Source organism: Rattus norvegicus, chromosome 12, assembly GCF_036323735.1.
Source record: "Rattus norvegicus strain BN/NHsdMcwi chromosome 12, GRCr8, whole genome shotgun sequence".
NCBI classification, from domain to species: domain Eukaryota; kingdom Metazoa; phylum Chordata; class Mammalia; order Rodentia; family Muridae; genus Rattus; species Rattus norvegicus.
The window spans coordinates 21,208,071-21,231,365 of record NC_086030.1 but is presented as its reverse complement, the minus strand read 5'-3'; the positions used below and the strand labels follow the sequence as shown (position 1 = coordinate 21,231,365).

The 23,295-nt window shown below is 49.5% G+C and overlaps 5 pseudogenes across 1 annotated transcript; all 5 read left to right on the top strand.

The window, feature by feature from the left end:
• Nucleotides 1–237: 237 nt before the first annotated feature.
• On the top strand, nt 238–17,237 carry Spn-ps6 (sialophorin, pseudogene 6; annotated as a pseudogene). The gene is made up of 3 exons (XR_005491703.2): nt 238–2,077; nt 5,482–7,157; nt 16,506–17,237. The product of XR_005491703.2 is annotated as a sialophorin, pseudogene 6 (transcript).
• Nucleotides 5,596–17,237, top strand: Spn-ps2 (sialophorin, pseudogene 2; annotated as a pseudogene).
• Spn-ps7 (sialophorin, pseudogene 7) lies at nt 10,828–11,972 on the top strand (annotated as a pseudogene).
• Nucleotides 16,093–17,237, top strand: Spn-ps1 (sialophorin, pseudogene 1; annotated as a pseudogene).
• Nucleotides 17,238–17,314: 77 nt separating this feature from the next.
• LOC134481270 (leukosialin-like) lies at nt 17,315–22,828 on the top strand (annotated as a pseudogene).
• Nucleotides 22,829–23,295: the final 467 nt, after the last annotated feature.

Sequence of the window (23,295 nt, the reverse complement as noted above, 5' to 3'; positions counted from 1 at the left end):
TGTTAAGTCCATTTGGTTCATGACTTCTCTTAGTCTGTCTATGTCTCTGTTTAATTTCTGTTTCCATGATCTGTCCATTGATGAGAGTGGGGTGTTGAAGTCTCCTACTATTATTGTGTGAGGTGCAATGTGTGTTTTGAGCTTTAGTAAGGTTTCTTTTACGTATGTAGGTGCCCTTGTATTTGGGGCATAGATATTTAGGATTGAGAGTTCATCTTGGTGGATTTTTTCCTTTGATGAGTATGAAGTGTCCTTCCTTATCTTTTTTGATGATTCTTTTCTTTTTCTAAGAGGGAGATCAACCACCCAAGTCCTGACAAAGCTTCAGGAAGAACTGGAGGTACTCGCCCTGGCCGTGTGCCTTAGCCATTAAGCTGTCCCAATTCCTGCTCCCAGCTGTCCCTATGGAGATGGCCGTGCTTCTCCTCCTCTTTGGGGGCTTCTGGGCCCAGGTGGTGAGCCAAGAAAATCTGCAGAATATGCGGATGTTGCCATTTACTCTGCATAGCAAGTCCCCAAGTACCACTGAAGCCTTGAGTACCAACTCATCAATCGCTATGTTGCCAGGGCAGTGGACCCAAAGGAGCGTTTCAGCCCCTGGAGGCAGACCCCAGTCCCAGCTTCCTCGACTCCCTTGGGAACTCCAGAATTGTTTTCTTTTGAGACACTAGCTGGTACCAGCAGGAGTACTCAGTACCTAAGCCTACAACCTCTCAGGACATTTATAACACGGAATTATCAATACTAGTTCAAAAATTATCAGATGTAGTTAGTAACTCTCCTCTCACCATAACTAATCCTGTGACAAACAGAACTGTGGCATCTACCTCTTTAGAAACCTTTAAAGGGACCAGTGCACCTCGGGTGACTGTGACAACGAGCTCTACCATGGCCAGTGGACCCTCTGTGGCTAGAACTGTAAGCTCCAAGACCAGTGGCCCTCCAGTCTCTATGGCTATTGGTGGCACCCAAGGCTCTGGTACAAAAATATCCAGGTCTACCCCAAATCCCATAACCACCATGTCACCACGCCAAGGAGTAAGTGGCATGTGGCTGCTCCCCATGCTCATTGCCTTGGTGGTGGTTGTGGCCCTCATGACGGTACTGTTGCTGTGGTACCAGAGGCAGAAGCGAAGGCTCCTGAGCAGAGGTGGAAAACGAAATTGGGTGATGGATGCCTGGGCTGGGCTAGCCCCGATTCCTGATAAAGAGGCCACAACCGGATCATGAACAGGGAGCAACAAGTGCTCTGGAGAACCGGAGACGGACAGCTGGGGCAGGGGCCCAACCTCTCCACTTTCTTCAGCAGATGGAAGTCTAGCCAGTGCTCCTTAGAAGAGCTGAAATCTGGGAAGGATCTAAACCTGAAGGGGGAGAAAGAGCCTCTGGTAGGCAGTGAGGACAAAGCTGTGGAAACCCCAACTTCTGACAAGCCACAAGACAAAGACGGGGCTGCACCTCAATCCCTATGAGTAGCTGTATTCACCTAGTGTGCTCCTTAACCTCAAATCTGTTGTCAGCTGCCTCACACTCTGCATTTGTGAATATTTGTGGACCAAATCTATTTGTTCATTCATTATTCAGCCATTCATTCCCCCCAACCCCCGCTGTTTTCCACCTCCCCTTCCTCCGTGCTCCCTTTGAATCTCCACAAGGATAAGCTTAGTTGACCCCCATTTTCCAAGGATCCCCCTTGGAATGCTGGGATCTGACCAGAAGAATGAAAACTCCAGAGGAGGGCATTATGACATATAAACACCCCCACCCCACCCTCAGCAGGGGCCCCCTGAGGACTGCTTCTCAACTATCATTTGCTTTGGGGAAAGCTTAGAGTCTGGATGTAGCCATCCAGTTTGCCCTTGGGTGAATTGTGACCTGTGACTTTTCCCAGAGCACTCTGATTTTGGGCTGGCTGGTAGCTGCTGGGGGGAGCCTGCCACAGATCAGTCACTTCTCCTGGAGGTAGGGATGAGGAGACTTCCTGGCTCCATGTGGTCCCTGCACCTGCTTTGTCCACTCGGAAGTATGGTTTATGTGCAAGACAGGACAATTTAGATGATGGCTGTGAACAGTAATGGTGAGTACAGACCATGGAGAGAGCAGGGGAGATTCTGGTGAGTTCAAAGGGAGGGGCACGGGAGCTGCTGTGCTCTCGGATCCCCTCATTGTGCTCAGACAGGGTACAGCTGAAAACCTAAGTTTGTCTGTAGTCCCCAAAAGAACGCAAATGTGATGGGGACTAGAGGTCTACATACTTGTGCCATCAAGAATGAGTTCTTCAGCTAAGCTACCACAGCCTTTCCTCAAAGGCTCCTTCAGACCAGCACTGGCCACACCCACACCTTGCATACACCAACAGGCACACATGCAAGAAGGTGGAGAAGAGTCAGCCCCATGCAGGGACTGGGTGGTGCAAAACCAGTGCTTTTGATTCCTTCCCTACAGGCTCAATTTGTCCAGTTCCTCTGAAGTCCTTTCCATCTCTGGACTAAGAGACGGAAAGACAGGCTCACGGGGTGGGACATGGATGCCCTAAGGGTCTCGAAAGGGGACAGACCACAATTTTCCTCTTTCTGACTCTGATACCAGCCTGGCTCGTAGTCCAAACGTGGTTACTGGAAGAGCTGTGTAAGGGGAGGTTGTTGAGTCAGAGGACACTGTCCTTGAGAACAGTCTGACCTACAAAAAGAGATGTGTGTGTGGGGCTCTGTGTGGCCTGGGTGGAAAAGGGGAAGGTGGGAGGGAGGGGAAAAGGAGTGGAAAGGGACGTGGATCCTCTGCCACCACATCATCATCTCCTTCCCAAGTCTGTGGGAAGGGGAAGGGCCAAGTTGAGCACACCTGCGCCACACCAAACCCATTTCTTACTGCTCAAGAGGCGCTAGATGCACACTGCAGCTGGACAGGGAGCCACTGCCTCTCCCATATACTGGGAGATCTCCCTTTCTGTCTGGGTCTACCCCTGCTCATCTACTTGGTTTCCCATCCTCTGGGTCACTGAGCACACTGGCAGTGGATCCACCCCTCATGGATCAGAGCCAGGGGAACAAATGGGAACTCCATGTGAGGGCCCCAGACATGGTGGGCAGGTGGTGCTGGATGCACTCTGGGCCCTTTCTATGGATTGGATCTCCCCAGCTACAGTGGACATCATGGACGCACTCAGGTAACCTGGTAGGCTCCAGTGTACTCTGAAGTAGCCATCAACCTGTATAGCTTGTTGGATCCAGGAGAACACAGGAAGGGGGTTCCCCCAACTCTCTCCCCTCCACAATCCTGCAGGCATACGATGTGTCAAGCTGCTTGTACTTGTTTTCCCTGGCTTAGTCCCTACTCTGGGCCTTGGTATTCTGTGCAGCCCCTCTCCTTGGCCAACAGCTAAGAGCAAACTTAGAACAGGAGCGAATCAGAGGAATCCAATGGTTTTATTAAAAGAGGACACAGTAAAGGCTCATGGTGAGTGTTGATGTGAAGTGATTTCTTCCCAGTGAGCAGAATGTCAAAGTGAAGAAATTCAATGAAGGACAGGAATATGGGAAGAACTATGACTCTCTTAAGATAGTCTCCTCATTTAATCTGTGACACACATGGTTGAATGAACAAGATTCCCACTGTCTCTACCTACTATCCCTCAAAACCCCATCCAAGGGAACAAGCTAGGCTGGATTAGCAGGGAATGAAGCCCCTGTTGAGCTTGACTCTAGTCTAGCATGGTGAAGAGACATGAGAACAGTGCAATAAGTAGAAGACCTCTGATGCTCTCTGGTTCCCTGGGAGGGGTCAGGGTGAGCTCCACCAGCCTCACAGACTACAGTGAAATGCTACTTCTCATCATTTTCCACTGACCCAGGGAGACAGGGGTGGCTTGAGCCATGAGTGGTTCTCACTTCTGGCACCAAGTGTCTGTCACACATATTGTATGCTATGGCCCATTCTGGGAACAGTGCCATGTTCATCGTTTGACTGGGGAGTTACACTTGTCAAACAGTAATGCAGGTGTCCTACAGCGAACTCACAGATGACGGAAACTATCCTTAAAGGTTGCTTTACCATGATTTTCATTACACATACAAACCATGAAAGCAGGGCATGAAGATCCTTCTGAATTTCTGGTTTTTAAGTAGGAATTGTCAGAAAAGTTACCACAGGAATAACTGCCTTCTGGAAGATAAGTGTTCATAGTAACAGTTTTATTGACCCTGCAATGTCTGCTGTCCTTGTGATTTTGAAGCAGAATTCACCTAGGGTTGGATTGTTGACCCAGTAATAGGGAATGTGAGCTGGATTAGAACATCATGAGACAGATTCGTTTTACCTACTGATTATGTGCTTTTTGCCTTTGAATCCTGCTCAGTATGAGAGGAACAATATGTTCAGACATTTGGAGTGTATACTCCACTGAGAAGACAATGAGCAAGACTACCACTCGTAGAATTATGACTTAAGGCCCCTAAGTTGAAATTCCACCGATGCAGGGCTGTAAAATGGAGCCAAAGACCCTCAGTTAGCCCTGGATAGCCAGGTCTGGTCTATACCTGCTGGAGGTGCCATCGCATTCCCACAAGGTGGTGGGTCCCTGTTGTGTTGGGGCACAGGTGTCCAGTGTGGAAAGACACTCATCCTCTGAAACATCGTGTGCTAATGCATGTGTGTGTAGAATCTGGAGCTAAATCATTCCAAGATGACCTGCTTCTGTGACAGGGATTCATATATAGCAGAACGGTTCACTTACTTTGTCTCTTGAAAGTCATCCCTCAACACAAGGTTTCTTTGCCTCCGACATCTCAATGTTCACAGTCGATCGGTGGCATTTGATGCTTTTCAAACCTGACCTGGGGGCACGCTGTCATTGACTTGCCTCTCCAGGTATGACACTGGGGACAGAGTCTCTCTCTCTCTCTCTCTCTCTCTCTCTCTCTCTCTCTCTCTCTCTCTTTCCTCCTCCATATCCTAATGATGGCTTCTCCAATTCTTCCTCATGGGGGTTGATTGATGGCCCACTCTTTTCTGTCACTAGTCCCACCTCCTTCCCCTGTCATTCTTCGCCTGAGGAAGGTGGGAAGTGGTAGGGGATTACATAATGTGGTCATTGGTACATTTATCATGTGCATGAGTCTACCACATGACATTCCTATGATACCCAGGCATGTCCTCTCAGAGAGTGGTGGTTGAAGGACAGAGGGGGAGGGGATCTAGGTCTCTCCTGCAATTCAGCACATGACCTGTGAACTGAGCTCACATTTTCTCTCTCTCCCAAACAGTAGAGTTTCTTATCCCTTCTGGCCTGGGAATAACTCAAGGTATTGGGGACACAGGGCCAATTCCCGGCCTGGAGGGCTTTGGTTCTCATGGTTGCGGTGTGCTCACATGACTGAATCATTCTTCCACCCCAAGATCAACCATATGTCTGACTTGACTTTATTTTTATATTCAGTGAGGTCATCTAATTGCCTGCTTTTTCTTTTCTTTTCTTTTTCTAAGAGGGAGATCAACTGCCCCAGTCCTGACAAAGCTTCAGGAAGAACTGGAGGTACTCGCCCTGGCCGTGTGCCTTAGCCATTAAGCTGGTCCCAACTCCTGCTCCCAGCTGTCGCTATGGAGATGGCCGTGCTTCTCCTCCTCTTTGGGGGCTTCTGTGCCCTGGTGGTGAGCCAAGAAAATCTGCAGAATATGCGGATGTTGCCATTTACTCTGCATAGCATGTCCTCAAGTACCTCTGAAGCCTTGAGTACCAACTCATCAATCGCTATGTTGCCAGGGAGAGTGGACCCAAAGGAGAGTATCAGCCCCTGGAAGCAGACCCCAGTCCCAGCTTCCTCGACCCCCTTGGGAGCTCCAGAATTGTTTTCTTTTGAGACACCAGCTGATACCAGCAGGAGCACCCCAGTAACTGAGCCTACAACCTCTCAAGACATTTACAACACGGAATTATCAATGCTGTTTAAAAAATTATCAGATGTACTTAATGACCCTCCTGTCACCATAACTAACCCTGTGACAAACAAAACTGCGGCATCTACCTCTTTAGAAACCTTTAAAGGGACTAGTGCACCTCCCGAGACTGAGACAAGAAGGTCTACCATACACATACGGTCCTCTGTGGCTATAACTGTAAGATCCAAGGCCAGTCATCCTCCAGTCACTATGGCTATTGGTGGCACCCCAGGCTCCAGTATAAAAAATTCCACAACTACCCCAAATGCCACAACTACCATGTCACCACGCCAAGGATTTAGTGGCATGTAGCTGCACCCCATGGTCATTTCCTTGGTGGTGGTTTTGGCCCTCATTATGGTACTGTGGCTGTGGCACCAGAGGCTGAAGCAAAGGACACTGAGCAGATTGGAATACTAAATAGGATGATGGATGCCTGGGCTGGGCCAGACCGGGTTCCTGATGAAGAGGCCACAACCGGATCATGAACAGGGAGCAACAAGTGCTCTGGAACACCGGAGTCAGACGGGTGTGGGTAGCGGCCCAACCTCTCCACTTTCTTCAGCAGATGGAAGTCTAGCCAGGGCTCCTTAGAAGAGCTGAAACCTGGGAAGGATCCAAACCTGAAGGAGGAGAAAGAGCCTCTGGTAGGCAGTGAGGACAAAGCTATGGAAACCCCAACTTCTGACAAGCCACAAGTAAAAGATGGGGCTGCACCTCAATCCCAATGAGTAGCTGTATTCACCTAGTCTGCTCCTTAACCCCAAATCTGTTGTCAGCTGCCTCACACTCTGCATTTGTGAATATTTGTGGACCAGATCCATTTGTTCATTCATTATTCAGCCGTTCATCCCCCCTCCAAACCCTGCTGTTTTCCACCTCCCCTTCCCCCGTGCTCCCTTTGAATCTTCACAAGGATAAGCTTAGTTGACCCCCATTTTCCCAGGATCCCCCTTGGAATGCTGGGATCTGACCAGAAGAATGAAAACTCCAGAGGACCACACTATCACATATACACACTCCCACCCCTACCCCCAGCAGGGGACCCTGAGGACTGCTTCTCAACTACCATTTGCTTTGGGGACAGCTTAGAGTCTGGATGTAGCCATCCAGGTTGCCCTTGGGTGAACTTTGACCTGTGACTTTTCCCAGAGCACTCTGATTTTGGGCTGGCTGGTAGCTGCTGCAGGGAGCCTGCTAGAGATCAGTCACTTCTCCTGGAGGTAGGGATGAGGAGACTTCCTGGCTCCATGTGGTCCCTGCACCTGCTTTGTCCACTCAGAAGTATGGCTTATGTGCAAGACAGGACAATTTAGATGATGGCTGTGAACAGTACTAGTGAGTATAGACCATGGGGAGAGCAGGGGAGATGCTGGTGAGTTCACAGGGAGGGGCACGGGAGCTGCTGTGCTCTCAGATCCCCTCATTGTGCTCACAAAGTGTACAGCTGAAAACCTAAGTTTGTCTGTAGTCCCCAAAAGAATGCAAACGTGACGGGGACTAGAGGTCTACATACTTGTGCCATCAAGAATGAGTTCTTCAGCTAAGCTACCATAGCCTTTCCTCAAAGGCTCCCTCAGACCAGCACATGCCACACCCACACCTTGCACACACCAACAGGCACACATGCAAGAATGTGGAGAAGAGTCAGCCCCATGCAGGGACTGGGTGGTGCAAAACCAGTGCTTTTGATGCGTTCCCCACAGGTTCACGTTGTCCAGTTTCTCTGAAGTCCTTCCCATCTCTGGACGAAGAGCCGAAAAGACAGGCTCAGGGGATGGGACATGGATGCCCTAAGGGTCTCGAGAGAGGACAGAGCACAATTGTGCTGTTTCTGACTCTGATTCTAGCCCAGCTCGTGGTCCAAACGTGGTTGCTGGAAGAGCTGTGTAAGAGGAAGTTGTTGAGTGAGAGGACACTGTCCTTGAGAACAGTCTGACCTACAAAAAGAGATGTGTGTGAGCGGCTGTGTGTGGCCTGAGTGGAAAAGGGAAAGGTGGGAGGTTGGGGACAAGGAGTGCAAAGGGCCATGGATCATCTGCCACCACATCATCGTCTCCTGCCCAAGTCTGTGGGAAGAGGAAGGGCCTAGTTTTGCACACCTGAGCCACACCGAACCCATTTCTTACTGCTCAAGAGGTGCTAGATGCACACTGCAGCTGGACTGGGAGCCACTGCCTCTCCCATATACTGGGAGATCTCCCCTTTCTGTCTGGGTCTACCCCCGCTCATCTACTTGGATTCCCATCCTCTGGGTCAGTGAGCACACTGGCAGTGGGTCCACCCCTCATGGATCAGAGCCAGGGGAACAAATGAGAACTCCATGTGAGGGCCCCAGACATGGTGGGCAGGTGGTGCTGGATGCACTCTGGGCCCTTTCTATGGACTGGAACTCCCCAGCTACAGTGGACATCATGGACACACTCAGGTAGCCTGGTAGGCTCCAGTGTACTCTGAAGTAGCCATCAACCTGTATAGCTTGTTGGGTTCCAGGAGAACACAGGAAGGGGCTTCCCCTAACTCTCTCCCCTCCACAATCCTGCAAGTGTACGATGTGTCAAGCCTCTTGCACTTGTTTTCCCTTGCTGGGTCCCTGCTCTGGGCCTTGGTATTCTGTGCAGCCCCTCTCCTTGGCCAACAGCTAAGAGCAAACTTACAACAGGAGCGAATCAGAGGAATCCAATGGTTTTATTAAAAGAGGACACAGTAAAGGCTCATGGTGAGTGTTGATGTGAAGTGATTTCTTCCCAGTGAGCAGAATGTCAAAGTGAAGAAATTCAATGAAGGACAGGAATATGGGAAGAACTATGACTCTCTTAAGATAGAATCCTCATTTAATCTGTACACACATGGATGGATGAACCAGATTCCCACTGTCTCTACCTACTATCCAAAAACCCCATCCAAGGGAACAAGCTAGGCTGGATTAGCAGGGAATGAAGCCCCTGTTGAGCTTGACTCTAGTCTAGCATGGTGAAGAGACATGAGAACAGTGCAATAAGTAGAAGACCTCTGATGCTCTCTGGTTCCCTGGGAGGGGTCAGGGTGAGGTCCACCAGCCTCACAGACTACAGTGAAATGCTACTTATCATCATTTTCCACTGACCCAGGGAGACAGGGGTGGCTTGAGCCATGAGTGGTTCTCACTTCTGGCACCAAGTGTCTGTCACACATATTGTATGCTATGGCCCATTCTGGGAACAGTGCCATGTTCATAGTTTGACTGGGGAGTTACACTTGTCAAACAGTAATGCAGATGTCCTACAGCGAACTCGCAGATGACAGAAACTATCCTTAAAGCTTGCTCTACCATGATTTTCATTACACATACAAACCATGAAAGCAGGGCATTAAAATCCTTCTGAATTTTTGGTTTTTAAGTAGGAATTTTCAGAAAAGTTACCACAGGAATAACTGCCTTCTGGAAGATAAGTGTTCATAGTAACAGTTTTATTGACCCTGCAATGTCTGCTGTCCTTGTGATTTTGAAGCAGGATTCACCTAGGGTTGGATTGTTGACCCAGTAATAGGGAATGTGAGCTGGATTAGAACATCATGAGACAGATTCGTTTTACCTACTGATTATGTGCTTTTTGCCTTTGAATTCTGCTCAGTATGAGAGGAAGAATATGTTCAGACATTTGGTGTGTATGCTCCACTGAGAAGACAATGAGCAAGACTACCACTTGTAGAATTATGACTTAAGGCCCCTTAGTTGAAATTCCACCGATGCAGGGCTGTAAAATGGAGCCAAAGACCCTCAGTTAGCCCTGGATAGCCAGGTCTGGTCTATACCTGCTGGAGGTGCCATCGCATTCCCACAAGGTGGTGGGTCCCTGTTGTGTTGGGGCACAGGTGTCCAGTGTGGAAAGACACTCATCCTCTGAAACATCATGTGCTAGAAACGAGAAAGACCTTTCATCCATCATGCTAATGCATGTTTGTGTAGAATCTGGAGCTAAACCATTCCAAGATGACCTGCTTCTGTGACAGGGATTCATATATAGCAGAACAGTTCACTTACATTGTCTCTTGAAAGTCATCTGTCAACACAAGGTTTCTTTTCTTCAGACATCTCAATGCTCACAGTTGATAGGTGGCATTTGATGCTTTTCAAACCTGTCCTGGGGGCCTGCTGTCATTGACTTGCCTCACCAGGTATGACACTGGGGACAGAGCCTCTCTCTCTCTCTCTCTCTCTCTCTCTCTCTCTCTCTCTCTCTCTCTCTCTCTCGCCTCCTCCATATCCTAATGATGGCTTCTCCACCTCATCCTCCTGGGGTTGATTGATGGCCCACTGTTTTCTGTCACTAGTCCCACCTCCTTCCTCTGTCATTCTTTGCCTGAGGAAGGTTGGAAATGGCAGGGGATTACATAATGTGGTCCTTGGTACATTTATCATGTGCATGAGTCTACCACATGACATTCCTAGGATACCCAGGCATGTCCTCTCAGAGAGTGGTGGTGGAAGGACAGAGGGGGAGGGGATCTAGGTCTCTCCTGCAATTCAGCACATGACTTGTGAACTGAGCTCACATTTTCTTTCTCTCCCAAACAGTAGAGTTTCTTATCCCTTCTGGCCTGGGAATAACTCAAGGTATTGGGGACACAGGGCCAATTCCAGGCCTGGAGGGCTTTGGTTCTCATGGTTGCAGTGTGCTCACATGACTGAATCATTCTTCCACCCCAAGATCAACCAGTCAGACGATCTTGACTTTATCTTTATATTCAGTGAGGTCATCTGATTGCCTGCTTTTTCTTTTCTTTTCTTTTTCTAAGAGGGAGATCAACCGCCCCAGTCCTGACAAAGCCTCAGGAAGAACTGGAGGTACTCGCCCTGGCTTTGTTCCTTAGCCATTAAGCTGGTCCCAACTCCTGCTCCCAGCTGTTGCTATGGAGATGGACTTGCTTGTCCTCCTCTTTGGGGGTTCTGGGCCCAGGTGGTGAGCCAAGAAAATCTGCACAATATGACAATGCTGCCATTTTCTCTGCATAGCAAGTCCCCAATCGCTATGCTGCCAGGGACAGTGGACCCAAAGGAGAGTATCAGCCCTTGGAGGCAGACCCCAGTCCCAGCTTCCTTGACCCCCTTGGGAACTGCAGAATTGTATTCTTTTGAGACACCAGCTGGTACCAGCAGGATGACCCCAGTACCTGAGCCTATAAACTCTCAGGACATTTCCACCAACGCATTTTCAATACTGCTTCAAAAATTATCAGATCTAGCGAGTGACCCTCCTGTCACCATAACTAATCCTTAATTTAACAGAACTGTGGCATCTACTTCTTTAGACACCTTTATAGGGACCAGTGCACATCCCGAGATTGTGACAACAAGCTCTACCATGGCCAGTGGACCCTCTGTGGCTATAACTATAAGCTCCAAGACCAGTGGCCCTCCAGTCACTATAGCTATTGGTGGCACCCCAGGCTCGGGTAAAAAACTATCCATGTCTACCCCAAATCCCATAACCACCTTGTCACCACAAGAAGGATTAATTGGCATGTGGCTGCTCTCCCTGTTCATTGCCCTGTGGTGGTTTTGGCGCTCATTATGGTACTTCGGCTATGGCACCGGAGGCAGAAGGGAAGGACCCTGAGCAGAGGTGGAAAACGAAATTGGGTGATGGATGCTTGGGCTGGGCCAGCTGGGTTCTTGATGAAGAGGACACAACTGAATCAGGAACAGGGCTCAACATGTGCTCTGGAACACCGGAGTCAGACGGTTGTGGGTAGCAGCCCAACCTCTCCACTTTCTTCAGCAGATGGAAGTCTAGCCAGTGCTCCTTAGAAGAGCTGAAACCTGGGAAGGATCCAAACCTGAAGGAGGAGAAAGAGCCTCTGGTAGGCAGTGAGGACAAAGCTGTGGAAACCCCAACTTCTGACAAGCCACAAGTCAAAGATGGGGCTGTACCTAAATCCCAATGAGTAGCTGTATTCAACTAGTCAGCTCCTTAACCCCAAATCCTGTTGTCAGCTACCTCACACTCTGCATTTGTGAATATTTGTGGACCAGATCCATTTGTTCATTCATTATTCAGCCATTCAACCCCCTCAAACCCCGCTGTTTTCCACCTCCCCTTCCTCTATGCTCCCTTTGAATCTCCACAAGGAAAAGCTTAGTTGACCCCCATTTTCCAAGGATCCCCCTTGGAATGCTGGGATCTGACCAGAAGAATGAAATCTCTGGAGGAGGGCATTATGACATATACAAACCCCCACCCACTCCCCCAGCAGGGGCCCCCTGAGGACCGCTTCTGAACTATCATTTGCTCTGGGGACAGCTTAGAGTCTGGATGTAGCCATCCAGTTTGCCCTTGGGTGAACTGTGACCTGTGACTTTTCCCAGAGCACTCTGATTTTGGGCTGGCTGGTAGCTGCTGCGGGGAGCCTGCTAGAGATCAGTCACTTCTCCTGGAGGTAGGGATGAGGAGACTTCCTGGCCCCATGTGGTCCCTGCACCTGCTTTGTCCACTCAGTAGTATGGTTTATGTGCAAGATAAGATAATTTAGATGTTGGCTGTGAACAGTACTGGTGAGTATAGACCATGGAGAGAGCAGGGGAGATGCTGGTGAGTTCACAGGGAGGGGCACGGGAGCTGCTGTGCTCTCGGATCCCCTCATTGTGCTCAGAAAGGGTACAGCTGAAAACCTAAGTTTGTCTGTAGTCCCCAAAAGAATGTAAACGTGATGGGGACTAGAAGTCTACATACTTGTGCCTTCAAGAATGAGTTCTTCAGCTAAGCTACCACAGCCTTTCCTCAAAGGCTCCCTCAGACCAGCACACACCACACCCATACCTTGCACACAGCAACAGGCACACATGCAAGAATGTGGAGAAGAGTCAGCCCCATGCAGGGACTGGGTGGTGCAAAACCAGTGCTTTTGATGCGTTCCCCAAAGGCTCACTTTGTCCAGTTCCTCTGAAGTCCTTCCCATCTCTGGACTAAGAGACAGAAAGACAGGCTCAGGGGGTGGGACATGGATGCCCTAAGGGTCTCGAGAGGGGACAGAGCACAATTGTGCTGTTTCTGACTCTGATGCCAGCCGGTCTCGTGGTCCAAACTTGGTTGCTGTAAGAGCTGTGTAAGGGGAGGTTGTTGAGTGAGAGGACACTGTCCTTGAGAAGAGTCTGACCTACAAAAAGAGATGTGTGTGTGGGGCTGTGTGTGGCTGGGTGGAAAAGGGGAACATGGGAGGGAGGGGACAAGGAGTGGAAAGGGACGTGGATCATCTGCCACCACATCATCGTCTCCTTCCCAAGTCTGTGGGAAGAGGAAGGGCCAATTTGAGCACACCTGCGCCACACCAAACCCATTTCTTACTGCTCACGAGGCACTAGATGCACACTGCAGCTGGACAGGGAGCCACTGCCTCTCCCATATACTGGGAGATCTCCCCTTTCTGTCTGGGTCTACCCCCGCTCATCTACTTGGATTCCCATCCTCTGGGTCAGTGAGCACACTGGCAGTGGGTCCACCCCTCATGGATCAGAGCCAGGGGAACAAATGAGAACTCCATGTGAGGGCCCCAGACATGATGGGCATGTGGTGCTGGATGCAATCTGGGCCCTTTCTATGGATTGGATCTCCCCAGCTACAGTGGACATCATGGACACACTCAGTTAGCCTGGTAGGGTCCAGTGTACTCTGAAGTAGCCATCAACCTGTATAGCTTGTTGGATCCAGGAGAACACAGGAAGGGGGTTCCCCCAACTCTCTCCCCTCTACAATCCTGCAAGCATACGATGTGTCAAGCTGCTTGCATTTCTTTTCCTTTGCTGGGTCCCTACTCTGGGCCTTGGTATTCTGTGTAGCCCCTCTCCTTGGCCAACAGCTAAGAGCAAACTTAGAACAGGAGCAAATCAGAGGAATCCAATGGTTTAATTAAAGAAGACCCAGTAAAGGCTCATGGTGAGTGTTGATGTGAAGTGATTTCTTCCCAGTGAGCAGAATGTCAAAGTGAAGAAATTCAATGAAGCAGAGAAATATGGGAATAACTATGACTCTCTTAAGATAGGATCCTCATTTAATCTGTACATACATGGATGGATGAACAAGATTCCCACTGTCTCTACCTACTATCCCTCAAAACCCCATCCACGGGTACAAGCTAGGCTGAATTAGCAGGGAATGAAGCCCCTGTTGAGCTTGACTCTAGTCTAGCATGGTGAAGAGACATGAGAACACTGCAATAAGTAGAAGACCTGTGATGCTCTCTGGTTCCCTGGGAGGGGTCAGGGTGAGGTCCACCAGCCTCACAGACTACAGTGAAATGCTACTTCTCATCATTTTCCACTGACCCAGGGAGATAGGGGTGGCTTGAGCCATGAGTGGTTCTCACTTCTGGCACCAAGTGTCTGTCACACATATTGTATGCTATGGCCCATTCTGGGAACAGTGCCATGTTCATAGTTTGACTAGGGAGTTACACTTGTCAAACAGTAATGCAGGTGTCCTACAGCGAACTCACAGATGACAGAAACTATCCTTAAAGGCTGCTCTACCATGATTTTCATTACACATACCAACCATGAATGCAGGGCATTAAAATCCTTCTGAATTTTTGGTTTTTAAGTAGGAATTGTCAGAAAAGTGACCACAGGAATAACTGCCTTCTGGAAGGAAAATGTTCAGGTGACATAGTTTTATTGACCCTGCAATGTCTGCTGTTCTTGTGATTTTGAAGCAGGATTCACCTAGGGTTGGATTGTTGACCCAGTAATAGGGAATGTGAGCTGGATTAGAACATCATGAGACAGATTCGTTTTACCTACTGATTATGTGCATTTTGCCTTTGAATTCTGCTCAGTATGAGAGGAACAATATGTTCAGACATTTGGAGTGTATGCTCCACTGAGAAGACAATGAGCAAGACTACCACTTGTAGAATTATGACTTAAGGCCCCTAAGTTGATATTCCACCGATGCAGGGCTGTAAAATGGAGCCAAAGACCCTCAGTTAGCCCTGGATAGCCAGGTCTGGTCTATACCTGCTGGAGGTGCCATCGCATTCCCACAAAGTGGTGGGTCCCTGTTGTGTTGGGGCACAGGTGTCCAGTGTGGAAAGACACTCATCCTCTGAAACATCGTGTGCTAGAAAGGAGACAGACCTTTCATCCATCATGCTAATGTGTGTGTAGAATCTGGAGCTAAATCATTCCAAGATGACCTGCTTCTGTGACGGGGATTCATATATAGCAGAACAGTTCGCTTACTTTGTCTCTTGAAAGTCAATCGTCAACACAAGGTTTCTTTTCTTCAGTCATCTCAATGTTCACAGTTGATAGGTGGCATTTGATGCTTTTCAAACCTAACCTGGGGGCACGCTGTTATTGTCTTACCTCACCAGGTATGAAAATGGGGACAAAGTCTCTCTCTCTCTCTCTCTCTTTCTTTCTCTGTCTCTGTCTCTCTCTCTGTCTCTCTCTGTCTCTCTCTGTCTCTCTGTCTCTCTGTCTCTGTCTCTCTCTCTCTCTCTCTCTCTCTCTCTCTCTCTCTCTCTCTCTCTCTCTCCCCCCTCCTCCATATCCTAATGATGGCTTCTCCACCTCATCCTCCTGGGGTTGATTGATGGCCCACTGTTTTCTGTCACTAGTCCCACCTCCTTCCCCTGTCATTCTTCTCCTAACTGAGGAAGGTTGGAAGTAGCAGGGGGATTACATAATGTGGTCCTTGGTATATTTATCATGTGCATGAGTCTACCACATGACATTCCTATAAACCCAGGCATGTCTTCTCAGAGAGTGGTGGTTGAAGGACAGAGGGGGAGGGGGTCCATTTCTCTCCTCTATGTCAGCACATGACCTGTGAACTGAGCTCACATTTTCTCTCTCTCCCAAACAGTAGTTTCTTATCCCTTCTGGCCTGGGAATAACTAAAGATATTGGGGACACAGGGCCAATTCCAGGCCTGGAGGGCTTTGGTTCTCATGGTTCAGGTATGCTCATATGACTGAATCATTCTTCCACCCCAAGATCAACCATATGTCTGATCTTGACTTTGTTTTTATATTCAGTGAGGTCATCTAATTGCCTCCTTTTTCTTTTCTTTTTCTAAGAGGGAGGTCAACCACCCCAGTCCTGACAAAGCCTCGGGAAGAACTGGAGGTACTTTCCCTGGCCTTGTGCCTTAGCCATTAAGCTGGTCCCAACTCCTGCTCCCAGCTGTTGCTATGGAGATGGACTTGCTTGTCCTCCTCTTTGGGGGTCTGGGCCCAGGTGGTGAGCCAAGAAAATCTGCAGAATATACCGATGTTGTCATTTTCTCTGCATAGCAAGTCCCCAATCACTATGCTGCCAGGGACAGTGGACCCAAAGGAGAGTATCAGCCCCTGGAGGCAGACCCCAGCCCCAGCTTCCTTGACCCCCTTGGGAACTGCAGAATTGTATTCTTTTGAGACACCAGCTGGTACCAGCAGGAGCACCCCAGTACATGAGCCTATAACCTCTCAGGAAATTTCCACCTACGCATTGTCAATGCTGGTTCAAAAATTATCAGATGTAGCGAGTGACCCTCCTGTCACCATAACTAATCCTGTGACTAACAGAATTGTGGCATCTACCTCTTTAGAAACCTTTAAAGGGACAAGTGTACCTCCCGAGACTGTGACAACAAGCTCTACCATGGCCAGTGGAACCGCTGTGGCTATAACTGTAACCTCCAAGACCAGTGGCCCTCCAGTCACTGTGGCTATTGGTGGCACCCCACGTTCCGGTGCGAAAACATCCACGTCTACCCCAAATGCCGCAGCCACCACGTCAGCAAGCCAAGGAGTAAGTGGCATGTGGCTGTTCTCTCTGCTCAGTGCCTTGGTGGTGGTTTTGGCCCTCATTATGGGACTGCTGCTGTGGCACCAGAGGCAGAAGCAAAAGACCCTGAGCAGAGGTGGAATACGAAATAGGATGGTGGATACCTGTGCTGAGCCAGCCCTGGTTCCTGACGAAGAGGCCACAAACACATCAGCATTAGGAGAGGACAGGTGCTCTGGAGCACTGGAGTCAGACAGCAGTGGGCAGCGGCCAAACCTCTCCACTTTCTTCAGCAAATGGAAGTCTAGCCAGGGTTCCTTAGTACAAGAAGAGCAGAAACCTGGGACGGACCCAAACCTGAAGGGGGAGAAAGAGCCTCTGGTATGCGGTGAGGACAAAGCTGGGAAAACCCCAACTTCTGACAAGCCACAAGACAAAGACGGGGCTGAACCTCAATCCCAATGAGTAGCTGTATTCACCTAGTCAGCTCCTTAACCCCAAATCTGTTGTCAGCTACCTCACACTCTGCATTTGTGAATATTTGTGGACCAGATCTATTTGCTCATTCATTATTCCGCCGTTCATCACCCCCCCAACCCCTGCTGTTTTCCACTTCCCCTTCCTCCCTGCTCCTTTGAATCACCTCAAGGATAAGGTTAGTTGACCCCCAATTTCCAAGGATCCCCCTTGGAATGCTGGGATCTGACCAGAAAAATGAAAATGATAAGCCAGAAAACTCCAGAGGAGGGAACTCTGACATATAAACACCGCCACACCCACACCCACCCCCAGCAGTGGCACCCTGAGGACTGCTTCTACAACTACCATTTGCTTTGGGGACAGCTTAGAGTCTGGATGTAGCCATCCAGGTTGCCCTTGGGTGAACTGTGACCTCTGACTTTTCCCAGAGCACTCTGATTTTGGGCTGGCTGGTAGCTGCTGGGGGGAGCCTGCCAGAGATTAGTCACTTCTCCTGGACGTAGGGATAAGGAGACTTCCTGGCTCCATGTGGTCCCTGCACCTGCTTTGTCCACTCTGAACTATGGTTTATGTGCAAGATAGGACAATTTAGATGATGGCTGTGAACAGTACTGGTGAGTACAGACCATGGAGAGAGCAGGGGAGATGCTGGTGAGTTCACAGGGAGGGGCACGGAAGCTGCTGTGCTCTCAGATCCCTTCATTGTGCTCAGAAAGGGTACAGCTGAAAACCTAAGTTTGTCTGTAGTCCCCAAAAGAATGCAAACGTGATGGGGACTAGAGGTCTACATACTTGTGCCATCAAGAATGAGTTCTTCAGCTAAGCTACCACAGCCTTTCCTCAAAGGCTCCCTCAGACCAGCACACGCCGCACCCACACCTTGCACACAGCAACAGGCCACATGCAAGAAGGTGGAGAAGAGTCAGCCCCATGCAGGGACTGGGTGGTGCAAAACCAGTGCTTTTGATGCGTTCCCTACAGGCTCACTTTGTCCAGTTCCTCAGAAGTCCTTCCCATCTGGGGACTAAGAGACAGGCTCAGGGGGTGGGGCATGGATGCCCTAAGGGTCTCAAGAGGGGACAGAGCAGAATTGTGCTGTTTCTGACTCTGATACCAGCCCGGCTCGTGGTCCAAACGTGGTTGCTGGAAGAGCTGTGTAAGGGGAAGTTGTTGAGTGAGAGGACACTGTCCTTGAGAAGAGTCTGATCTACAAAAAGAGATGTGTGTGTGGCTGTGTGTGGCCTGGGTGGAAAAGGGGAAGGTGGGAGGGAGGGGACAAGGAGTGGAAAGGGACATGGATCAGCTGCCACCACATCATTGTGTTGTCCCCAAGTCTGTGGGAAGAGGAAGGGCCAAAATGGGCACACCTGAGCCACACCGAACCCATTTCTTACTGTTCACGAGGGGCTAGTGCACACTGCAGCTGGACAGGGAGCCACTGCCTCTCCCATATACTGGGAGATCTCCCCTTTCTGTCTGGGTCTACCCCTGCTCATCTACTTGGATTCCCATCCTCTGGGTCAGTGAGCACACTGGCAGTGGGTCCACCCCTCATGGATCAGAGCCAGGAGAACAAATGGGAACTCCATGTGAGGGCCCCAGACATGGTGGGCAGGTGGTGCTGGATGCACTCTGGGCCCTTTCTATGGACCGGATCTCCCCAGCTACAGTGGACATCATGGACACACTCAGGTAGCCTGGTAGGCTCCAGTGTACTCTGAAGTAGCCATCAACCTGTATAGCTTGTTGGGTTCCAGGAGAACACAGGAAGGGGGTTCCCCCAACTCTCTCCCCTCCACAATCCTGCAGGCATACGATGTGTCAAGCTGCTTGTACTTCTTTTCCCTTGCTGGGTCCCTACTCTGAGCCTTGGTATTCTGTGCAGCCCCTCTCCTTGGCCAACAGCTAAGAGCAAACTTAGAACAGGAGCAAATCAGGGTAATCCAATGGTTTTATTTAAAGAGGACACAGTAAAGGCTCATGGTGAGTGTTGATGTGAAGTGATTTCTTCCCAGTGAGCAGAATGTCAAAGTGAAGAAATTCAATGAAGCAGAGAAATATGGGAAGAACTATGACTCTCTTAAGATAGAATCCTCATTTAATCTGTACACACATGGATGGATGAACAAGATTCCCACTGTCTCTCCCTACTATCCAAAAACCCCATCCAAGGGAACAAGCTAGGCTGAATTAGCAGGGAATGAAGCCCCTGTTGAGCTTGACTCTAGTCTAGCATGGTGAAGAGACATGAGAACAGTGCAATAAGTAGAAGACCTCTGATGCTCTCTGGTTCCCTGGGAGGGGTCAGGGTGAGCTCCACCAGCCTCACAGACTACAGTGAAATGCTACTTCTCATCATTTTCCACTGACCCAGGGAGACAGGGGTGGCTTGAGCCATGAGTGGTTCTCACTTCTGGCACCAAGTGTCTGTCACACATATTGTATGCTATGGCCCATTCTGGGAACAGTGCCATGTTCATCGTTTGACTGGGGAGTTACACTTGTCAAACAGTAATGCAGGTGTCCTACAGCGAACTCGCAGATGACGGAAACTATCCTTAAAACTTGCTGTACCATGATTTTCAGTACAAATACAAACCATGAAAGCAGGGCATGAAGATCCTTCTGAATTTTTGGTTTTTAAGTAGGAATTTTCAGAAAAGTTACCACAGGAATAACTGCCTTCTGGAAGAAAAGTGTTCATAGTGACATAGTTTTATTGACCGTGCAATGTCTGCTGTTCTTGTGATTTTGAAGCAGAACTCACCTAGCGTTGGATTGTTGACCCAGTAATAGGGAATGTGAGCTGGATTAGAACATCATGAGACAGATTCGTTTTACCTACTGATTATGTGCATTTTGCCTTTGAATCCTGCTCAGTATGAGAGGATTATCTCTCTCTCTCTCTCTCTCTCTCTCTCTCTCTCTCTCTCTCTCTCTCTCTCTCTCCCTCCCTCCCTCCTGCCTCCTCCATATCCTAATGATGGCTTCTCCAACTCTTCCTCCTGGGGGTTGATTGATGGCCCACTGTTTTCTGTCACTAGTCCCACCTCCTTCCCCTGTCATTCTTCGCCTGAGGAAGGTTGGAAGTAGCAGGGAGATTACATAATGTGGTCCGTGATATATTTATCATGTGCAGTATGAGAGGAACAATATGTTCAGACATTTGGAGTGTATGCTCCACTGAGAAGACAATGAGCAAGACTACCACTTGTAGAATTATGACTTAAGGCCCCTAAGTTGAAATTCCACTGATGCAGGGCTGTAAAATGGAGCCAAAGACCCTCAGTTAGCCCTGGATAGCCAGGTCTGGTCTATTCCTGCTGGAGGTGCCATCGCATTCCCACAAGGTGGTGGGTCCCTGTTGTGTTGGGGCACAGGTGTCCAGTGTGGAAAGACACTCATCCTCTGAAACATCGTGTGCTAGAAAGGAGACAGACCTTTCATCCATCATGCTAATGCATGTGTGTGTAGAATCTGGAGCTAAATCATTCCAAGATGACCTGCTTCTGTGACGGGGATTCATATATAGCAGAACAGTTCACTTACTTTGTCTCTTGAAAGTCAATCGTCAACACAAGGTTTCTTTTCTTCAGTCATCTCAATGTTCACAGTTGATAGGTGGCATTTGATACTTTTCACACCTGACCTGGGGGCACGCTGTTATTGTCTTGCCTCACCAGGTATGAAAATGGGGACAAAGTCTCTCTCTTTCTCTCACTGTCTCTCTCTCTCTGTCTCTCTCTGTTTCTCTCTCTCTCTCTCTCTCTCTCTCTCTCCCTCCTGCCTCCTCCATATCCTAATGATGGCTTCTCCAACTCTTCCTCCTGGGGGTTGATTGATGGCCCACTGTTTTCTGTCACTAGTCCCACCTCCTTCCCCTGTCATTCTTCGCCTGAGGAAGGTTGGAAGTAGCAGGGAGATTACATAATGTGGTCCTTGGTATATTTATCATGTGCATGAGTCTACCACATGACATTCCTATGAAACCCAGGCATGTCCTCTCAGAGAGTGGTGGTTGAAGGACAGAGGGGGAGGGGATCTAGGTCTCTCCTCCATGTCAGCACATGACCTGTGAACTGAGCTCACATTTTCTCTCTCTCCCAAACAGTAGAGTTTCTTATTCTGTCTGGCCTGGAAATAACTCAAGATAATGGGGACAGAGAGGCAATTCCAGTCCTGGAGGTCTTTGGTTCTCATGGTTCAGGTGTGCTCATATGACTGAATCATTCTTCCACCCCAGATCAACCATATGTCTGATCTTGACTTTATTTTTATATTCAGTGAGGTCATCTCATTGCCTGCTTTTTCTTTTCTTTTTCGAAGAGGGAGATCAACCGCCCCAGCCCTGACAAAACCTCAGGAAGAACTGGAGGTACTCGCCCTGGCCCTGTGCCTTAGCCATTAAGCTGGTCCCAACTCCTGCTCCCAGCTGTCGCTATGGAGATGGCCTTGCTTCTCCTCCTCTTTGGGGACCTCTGAGCCCAGGTGGTGAGCCAAGAAAATCTGCAGAATATGCCGATGTTGCCATTTACTCTGCATAGCATGTCCCCAAGTACCACTGAAGCCTTGAGTACCAACTCATCAATCGCTATGTTGCCAGGGCAGTGGATCCAAAGGAGCGTTTCAGCCCCTGGAGGCAGACCCCAGTCCCAGCTTCCTCGACCCCCTTGGGAACTCCAGAATTGTCTTCTTTGGAGACACCAGCTGGTACCAGCAGGAGCACCCCAGTACCTGAGCCTATAACCTCTCAGGACGTTTCCACCAAGGCATCATCAATACTGCTTCAAAAATTATCAGATGAAGCCATTGACCCTCCTGTCACCATATCTAATCCTGTGACAAACATAACTGTGGCATCTACCTCTTTAGAAACCTTTAAAGGGACCAGTGCACCTCCCGTGACTGTGACAACAAGCTCTACCAAGGCCAGTGGACCCTCTGTGGCTTTAACTGTAAGATCCAAGACCAGTGGTCCTCCAGTCACTATGGCTACTGGGTCTCTGGCGCCCTCCAATGAAAAGCATGGACTCTCTGTCACCGTAGCAACCAGCTCAGTGGAGAGTTCTAGTGCAGCTGGTAGCACCCCAGTCTCCGGTACAAAAATATCCACGTCTACCCCAAATCCCGCAACCACCATGTCACCACGCCAAGGATTAAGTGGCATGTGGCTGCTTCCCATGGTCATTGTCTTGGTGGTGTTTGTGGCCCTCATGGTGGTACTGCTGCTGTGTCACCAGAGGCTGAAGCGAAGGACCCTGTGCAGAGGTGGAAAACGAAATAGGGGGATGGATGCCTGTGCTGGGCTATCCCGGGTTCCTGATGAAGCGGCCGCAACCGGATCAGGATTAGGGGACAAGTGCTGTGGAGCAACGGAGACAGATGGCCGTGGGCAGCGGCCCAACCTCTCCACTTTCTTCAGTGGACGGAAGTCTAGCCAGGGCTGCTTAGTACTAGAAGGGCCGAAACCTGGGACGGATCCCAACCTGAAGGGGGAGAAAGAGCCTCTGGTATGCAGTGAGGACAAAGCTGACTAGCCACAAGTCAAAGATGGGGCTGCACCTCAATCCCTATGAGTAGCGGTATTCATCTAGTTTGCTCCTTAACCCCAAATCTGATGTCAACTGCCTCACACTCTGCATTTGTGAATATTTGTGGACCAGATCCATTTGTTCATTCATTATTCAGCCGTTCATCCCCCCCCACCCCTGCTGTTTTCCACCTCCCCTTCCTCCATGCTCCCTTTGCATCTCCACAAGGATAAGCTTAGTTGATCCCTGTTTTCCAAGGATCCCCCTTGGAATGCTGGGATCTGACCAGAAGAATGAAACCTTCAGAGGAGGGCACTATGACATATACACACCCCCATTCCTACCCCTACCCCCAGAAGGGGCCCCCTGAGGACTGCTTCTTAACTACCATTTGCTTTAGGGACAGCTTAGAGCCTGGATGTAGCCATCCAGTCTGCCCTTGGGTGAACTGTGACCTGTGACTTTTCCCAGAGCACTCTGATTTTGAGCTGGCTGGTCGCTGCTGGGGGGAGCGTGCCAGAGATCAGTCACTTCTCCTGGAGGTAGGGATGAGGAGACTTCCTGGCTCCATGTGGTCCCTGCACCTGCTTTGTCCACTCA